The sequence below is a fragment of the Phragmites australis genome, chromosome 24 (genome assembly GCF_958298935.1).
Source record: "Phragmites australis chromosome 24, lpPhrAust1.1, whole genome shotgun sequence".
Classification (NCBI taxonomy): Eukaryota; Viridiplantae; Streptophyta; class Magnoliopsida; order Poales; family Poaceae; genus Phragmites; species Phragmites australis.
Window position 1 is genome coordinate 17,735,828 of NC_084944.1, and position 8,260 is coordinate 17,744,087.

An 8,260-nucleotide genomic window follows, 5' to 3' on the forward strand; every position below is an offset into this window, starting at 1 on the left:
CATCGGAGACATTGCCGGAGTGCCCGGCTTCAGCCGGGGCTTCGACCGAGATGACCCCTTCGGCGATGCCGGACCCGAAGAACGCTTCGACCAGAGGAGCCTTCGGCAACTGTCAACAACATGATGGTATCGATGTGGCACCCCCGGGCGATAACGGAGACAGCCATGAAGCAGCCATCCAGGAGGACGCAGCAGGAGCAGTGCGGGGCGTAGAAGCTAATGTTCGCACCCGCTTCGAGGCTTCGGCAGAAGAGCGAAGAAAGGCGCACGTTGAAGAAGAGTGGGATGACTTGGGTAACTTCGGAGAATATGAAGATGAAGATGAGACAGAAGAGGAAAGAACAGCCAGGCAAGAAGCTGAAGAATTGGAGAGGCAGATTGTGTAGAAAAAGCGCATGCTAGATAGCTTGGCAGCAAGTCGGAAGGCCGCAGAATATCGCCGGTGAGCAGAAGAAGCCAGAAAAACACTAGAGAAAATGCAAGAAGATATTGACATGCTGCATCGCGCAGACGAAACGGCTCACCACATGACTCCGTCAGAAGCCATAACATGATCGACGCAGGACCTTCGGCAACGGTCATGCGCGGGTGATCCAGAGTCACCGCTCTCCATTGGCTTGCAGAACCAACCATGGCCTTCGGGCTTCAAGATGCCTAGAGTGGTAATGTTTGATGGAGAATCAGATCCGAGAGAGTTTGTAATGAGTTTCGACGCAGCAGTCGAATCCACTGGAGGAGACAACACGACACTGGCGAAGGCCTTTATATTGGCCATCAAAGGGATAGCAAGGTCGTGGTACTCCGTGTTGCCTCCAGGATCCATTTATTCATGGGAGCAACTGTGCAATACCCTATATAGCAATTTCCAAGGAAATCGAGCGGACAAGGTTACCGCCAGCAACCTCTTCACACTGAAGCAACAGCCAACGGAGACATTGCAGAGTTATATGCGTCGCTTCGTACACATTCGCTGTCAAGCGAAACGCTTGAGCGAAGACACCATCATTGATGCCACTATACAGGGCATCAGAGGAGGGCTTCTAGCTGGAAAGCTTACACGAAAGAGGCCAGGTAGCGTACAAGAGCTCCTTAATAAGATGAAAGAGTACGCGAGGTCCAAGCTAGATCACCTTCGGAGGAAGAATGAGATGGCAGCTTCAAAAGCGCTAAAGACAAATACATCAGCCAGGGAAGCAAGCACTGGACACTCCAGAGATAGATCGAAGCATGTCAGAAAAGTCGAAGCATTCGAGTACACATCGAAGCAAAAACAAGTCAACCAGATAGACTCCGGACCAGTTGAAGTCGCCCAGGCGGTAAGCAAAGTGCAAGGTGGGGTTACTCGAGGAGGCCGGAGTGTCAGAGGCCGAGGCCAAGGAGGCCGAGGTGGATGGGTTCCGCAGGACCCGGCCACATTCTACTATGAGTTACATGGCAAAGGTGCTGGTCATAGGACTAAGTAGTGCCCACAGGTCATGGCCATGAAAGAAAGCTTAGTAAAGCAATCCTTCGGTCATGCAAGAATCGTGCATCATGCCACACAGTTCAGTCATGGTGAAGCGTGGGAAAATAATCAGAACTACAACCCAGCCACAACGTTCGCTACCAGTGGCGACCAATGGTTGCACCGGCACAACAATATATTCCTATAACTTCGGCCTAGCAAGACCAGACGGCTGGCCAGTTAGCTTTCCAAGGAGAGCTACCTCCACCTCCACCAAGAAAAGCAATCGAAGCCCCCCCTAGAGACCAGCAGATCGGTGAGCACAGTAAACCGTGGATACAACATTGTGTTGGCAATCTCCGGAGGATCCAATCAGGAAATAGAATCGAAGAGGCAGTGAAAAGAATATGCGCAAAGGGTTAACCACGTTGGTGTAGGGCCAACTTATGTTCACTCAAGATGGTCCAATGTGCCTATTATCTTGTCATGGGAGGACATGAGGGTTCTAGATTACCCACACACGGACGCCATCGTGGTTACGACAAACATTTCAGGAATTAAGTGCACAAAATTTTGATGGATGGCAGAAGCTCGGCAGATATCATCTTTGCCGATGCTTTTGACATATTGGGTTTGCAGCGAAGTGACCTTCACCAGGCTGGGTCCTCACTACTAGGCTTCGGGGGAAATGCAATCAATGCTTTGGGGAAGATAGCAATCCCAGTGTCATTTGGCAAAGGGTCAAACTTCCGAATGGAGGACATTACCTTCGATGTGATCGATATCAACTATCCCTATAATGCAATATTCGGACGAGGAGTCCTGAATACATTTGGAGCAATACCGCACCATGCATATCTGTGTATGAAGATGCCTAGTCCCAGAGGTGTCATAACGGTGCTCGAAGATCAATAGGTGGCCCATAGGATTGAAGTGGGAATTACTCCAGGCCGGCGAAATGTCCACGTAGTGGCTGGACCTTTGATGGATCTTGGAGAGTGTGAAGAGCAACCAAAGTTACACAAAATGACGAAGGCTGTACCAGAAGGGTAGACCAAGAAAGTGCCGCTGTAACCAGATAGGCCAGACAAAAAAGTCATTATCGGGGCAGAAATCATAGAAGAAGAACAGCGAAGATTGATAATGTTCCTTCGCAGCGACAAAGATATTTTCGCCCGGTCTCTGAAGGATTTGCAAGGAGTCTACAGAGAAATCATTCAACACACTTTAAATGTAGACCCAAATGCGAAGCCAAAGAAGCAAAAGCTTCGGAAGGCTTCGGAAGGGCTGAAGTGAAGAAGTTGCTTGACACTGGCATGGTGCGCGAAGTATTACATTCGGAGTGGCTAGCAAACCCTGTGCTAGTTAAGAAAAGTAATGGAAAGTGGAGAATGTGTGTAGATTTCATAGACCTAAATAGAGCTTGTCCGAAGGATGACTTCCCACTACCAAGAATTGATCAGCTGGTAGATTCTGGTGCTGGCTGTGAGATGTTGAGTTTTCTAGATGCGTACTCTGGATATCACCAGGTTTGGATGGCGAAGGAGGATGAGGAAAAAACAAGTTTCAGAACCTCCTTCTGCATATATTGCTTTGTAAGGATGGCCTTTGGCCTTCGGAATGCTGGCGCAACCTTTGCCAGGTTGGTGCAAACAATGCTGAATTCATAGATAGGGTGAAATTTCTTGGCATATGTCGATGACATAGTGGTCAAAAGCGTCAGAAAAGACCACAACCTCGAAGATCTTCGGGAACCTTTCAAAAAACTACGAAGCGCAGGCCTAACGTTGAACCCCAAAAAATGCGCGTTTGGGGTGCAGTTTGGAAGGCTATTGGGCTTCCTAGTCTCGAAAAGGGGCATCGAGGTGGAACCCCAAAAAATTCAGGCAATAATTGACATGAGACCTCCGCAGAGTAGGAAACAAGCACAACGCTTGGCAGGCAGGTTGGTAGCACTAAACCGATTCATCGCAAAATCAGCCGAGCGATGCCTACCTTTCTTCAAAACGCTAAAAGGCTCTGACCCATTCAAATTGGGCACGAAACAGCAAGAAGCCTTCGACGACTTGAAGAAATATGTAATGAAGCTCATGGCCCTGTCTAGCCTCGATCACGAGGCTGAGTTGTTGCTATACATAGCACCATCCCCTTCGGCCGTAAGTGCCGTACTTGTGCAAGAAAGGCAAGAAAATAACAAGTTACAACAATTTCCGGTATACTACGTGTTGGAGGCCTTGGCGAGACCGAAGAGGTTCTACACCGAAATGGAAAAGGTGGCCTACGCACTAGTAATAGCATTGCGGAAGCTTCGCCATTACTTTACGGCTAACAAGATTACAGTGCCCACCTCCCTACCCCTTCGCGACATGTTTGAGAATCGTGAAGCAACAGGGAGGATTGCAAAATGGGCTGCAGAGATCACACCATTCATGATAGTTTTCGTTGCAAGAACAGTGATGAAGTCTCACGCATTAGCGGACTTCGTAGCAGATTGGACGCCACAGGCCGAAGCTCCAGCAGAAGCACCGTTAGACTCGATCTGGATCGCATATTGTGATAGATCCTGGGTGGGTACGGTGGCAGTACTATCTTTGCCTTCGGGAGTAAAGTTGAGATACGCTGCCAGACTCGAGTTTTGATCGAAAAATAACATCGCGGAGTACAAAGCAGTCCTCCTTTGCCTTCGCCAGGCACGAGCTTTGGGCGCCTGAAGGGTATTGATAAAGATATACTCTAAAGTAATAGCAAGCCAAATTGACAAGACATTTCAGACAAAAGAGCCAGAGCTTGTTAAATACATTGCAGCGGTTCGAAGCATGGAAAAGCAGTTCCTAGGATTCACAGTCAAGAGTATATCAAGAAATGATAACTTTAAGGCAGATGACCTCGCAAAGGCCATGGCACAAAATCTGCCAATACCGCCAGATGTGTTCTATCAGAAGTTGAGGGTGCCAGCTGTAGAGGTCCCTTCATAGAAGGCACGCTCAATCGCTATAATTGAGAGCGAAGACTGGCGCTCTCCCATAATGGCTTATCTTCGCAGCTACTATGAGCCCGAAGATAATCTTGAGGCGAATCGCATGGCCCAGAGAGCCATGAACTACAAAATTGTGGGGGAGACTTGTACAAGAAGGGAGTCTGTGCACCTATGCTGCGATGTATATCCCAGGAAGAAGGGCAAAACTTGCTGAGAGAAATACATGGAGGACTGTGTGGCTCGCACGTAGGCACTCGAGCCCTCGTTGGAAAAGCATTCAGGCAAGGATTTTTTTGGCCGAAGGTGGTCAGCGATGTGGAGTATATAGTCCAAAGTTGTACGCAGTGCTAGTACTTGGCGATGGGATCAAACATGCCTTTGACAAAGACACAGCTCATACCACCAAACTGGCCATTAACGTGGTGGGGAATTGACATTGTCGGCCAGTTACCAGCCGCCCCAGGAAACTTGCGTTATGTTGTCATCGTAGTAGAGTACTTCTCCAAGTGGGTGGAGGCAATGCCACTGGTGAATATAACGTCAAGAAATATCCAAAAATTCTTGTGGCAGAACATCATTTGCCGTTTCGGAGTCCCGCGCGAAGTGACCGTTGATAATGGCATGCAATTTGATAGTGAAGGATTCAAGCAATTCTGCGAAGACCTGGGAATCAAAGTCCACTTCGCATCTGTGTATCATCCACAGTCAAATGGAGCAGTGGAAAGGGCAAACGACATCATTTTTGCTGGTGTCGTAAGACGTCTGCAAGGCCTGCCGAAAGGAAAGTGGGTGGAAGAGTTGCCGAAGGTCTTATGGTCTATAAGAACAACGGTAACAAGACCGACTGGTTTCACACCATTTCGTCTGCTCTTCGGCGAATAGGCAATGACTCTAGAGGAGTGTAAAAATAGATCATTTCGAGTCGCAAATGAATCGGCACAAAGTGAAGAATTGACATCAAAACATGCGCTTGAGGAAATCAGAATACAGGCCGCCAAAAACTTGACCAAATACCTGGAGGAGACTAGAAGGTGGAGAGACAAGAAATTGTCCCCAAAGGACTTCACCCCTGGGGATTTGGTACTACGAAGACTCAATAATGCTTCAGCCATGGGAAAACTACAAAGCAAGTGGGACAGCCCCTTTTTGGTGAAGAGGTCGTTCAGGCCCGGATCTTATCACTTGGCTACTATATAGGGTGATGAGCTCCCGCATACTTGGAATGCGGACAACCTTCGCAAGTTCTATATGTAGTAACCGAGGAAGTCTTCGCATCAATGGGCGAAGCACGCCAACTAGTGCAACATTTATGTAATTTTGTTTTCCTTTCATGTAATCAAAACAGTGTACGGGCGCTGTACTCTTTTCCTCACAGGGGGAACCCTTCGTTAGGGCGTGAGGTTTTTAATGAGGCAGCAACCTTTGTAAACATTAATATATATGGAAATACCCCCAAGAAAGCATGTACTTTTGTTGAGTATGCATAACTCATTGTCGAAGTGTTGCAGGCCTTCGAAACAAGGAGGCACACCAATCGACGAGAAGTGTGCCAAGAACCCGCTATAAAACTCGAGGTGCAAAGTGTCAAAGAAAGACACCTTACCCTTCGATCTTGGACGGGCACAAACCCTCGGAGAAATTTCAATCATGGGTTGCTTCGAAGTTGTCCACATTGTAAAAAATTCTTTCTGCAAAATCCTCGCCCCTATGGCAAATTAATTACGATTGAGTTATGAATGTCTGTAATCCTTAAAAAAAAGAAGCTGAAGTGATGCTAGACCTAAAAGCAGGTGGCACATCTCTCAGCTAAGTCGGGTGCTAAGAGTGCCTGCCCCCGCACCGAAAGGATAAACTAGCCTTCGAAAGAAAAAAAAAAGCCAAAGTGCTTCTCAACCTAAAAGAAGGTGGCGCACCTCTCGGCTAAGTCGGGGGCTAGGAGTGCCTGCCCCCGCACCGAAGGATAAACTAGCCTTCGAAAGAAAAAAAAAAAGCCAAAGTGCTTCTCAACCTAAAAGAAGGTGGTGCACCTCTCGCCCAGCTCTTCACACAGCCGCTGCATTTTAGCTATTTCAGCGGTGCAGAGTGCTTTCAGTTCCGAAACTTGAGCTTCGGATGCCATTAGATTTTGCTGGAGGCACGTGACCTCTTCCTTAGCGCTCTATTTCCCTTAGCGAAGGGAGCTCACTTCCTTTTCAAGCTGCTGCAAGCGCAGCTCAGCCTCCCTCGCTTGGCGTGTGAATTCAAGTTTTTGGGCTTCGGCTTTTTCCACCCGGGCCTGGAACATGTCCCTCTACGCCTCTCCATTCCTTGCGCGGGCTTCGAAATTCTCCGCCTCCTTGCGCTAAGTGCACGAGATAAGCATGGCCTGCGACAGCGCTGGTATGAGAACGAGTAACAAAGGAAACAATGCAACACGGTAATAAATAAATAAACATAACAAAATATATACAAATACCTTCAGAATGGCCACGTTCGAAGCGTCGATGAGTTCAGCAGCAGGCTTTCATGCGAGCAAAATCTCAAGCTCGGGTAGGACGAAGGTGCTAAAAATCTTCTTTGCATCACTAACCTCCCCAGAGCTTGGCTCAAATGATGAAATCTTGAACGCTTTGGCTTCGATAGCCTTCGTGTCGATTAAGCCGCCGTGATTCATAAGCCCCTTCCCGCCACGGTGGAGCATGGGTGGCGAAGACTCCTCTTCCATCTCTGTGGCTCTATGGCCACCGGACGACTTGTCAGAGGAGGAACTCGATGATGAACAGGAGGACAACGAGTCGGCTACCGCCTCAATATTCTCGGCCCCTTCGATCTCAGCTTCCTCTGCCGCTAAGGATCAGTGTGGGAAGGTCCACGCGCATGCAAAAGGATGACTTCGGCGAGGAGGAGCGAGGGTCCTGCGTGCCCTCTGGCGGCTCCTGTTGGAGGGGTACAGCTCGGAGGGCCAGTGAACCCTCGGGAGTCAATTCCTCGCAAAGGTCATCGAAGGCCACTTCGTGAGGTTTCTTCCTTAGGGTGAGTGCTTTCTTCTTTTTGCCCCCCTGCGGCGAGGGGTTCGCATTTCTTCGCTTCCTCTAGCTACCAGCCAAAGGTTCTTCGCTGAATGTCAGCATCCAAGGAGCCCTCTCCGCTTTGACCCAGTAAGGGCGCGCTCACTTTCGGTCTGTCCTTGTAGGCAAGACCCCGAAACTCAAAAATCCGGTTGAGCCGTCGGTCGAGAACTTGCTCAGCGCATAGTTGGGCTTTGCCCTGGGTGAACTTCCCGAGATGCCTCATGGCCTTGACCTCGACTTCGGCCACTGTTAGGTCTGCCATAGAGCAAGAAGTGTAAGCAAATGATAGCAAGATGCACTTAGGAACGTGATAAAAGACAATACCTGTGAAACCTTGCAAGGCAAGGTGGGGACGACAGAGCCCCTTCGGCCCTTTGTCTCCAAACTCTAGAATGCTCCAGTCCCGAGTAAGGGGCCATACTCTGGCTGCCACAAACTCTTCTACAAGATCACGAGTTGACAGATACTCCGCACACCTAACGAAGGCCTCAAGTGCCATCCGTTGAAAGGTCTTCAACTACAAATCCGGGGCGTGGTTACCCTTCACTTCTTCACATTTGGAAACAAGAAAATCTTCCCGGTCCACTTTGTGGTAGAAACACCACTGTGTCCAGTCCTTCGGCCACTTATTTTTGTATACCACGGTTGGCATGGTCAGGCCAGTGCTGTAAGTAAAGTCTAAGCATCCATAATGGGCTTCACTCTACACGCTCTGGGCGAAGACCGACTTCGGCTGATGGTGGAGCCGGTGGACAACGGTGAAGGCCCTAGCTGACGCCTTCGCTCCTT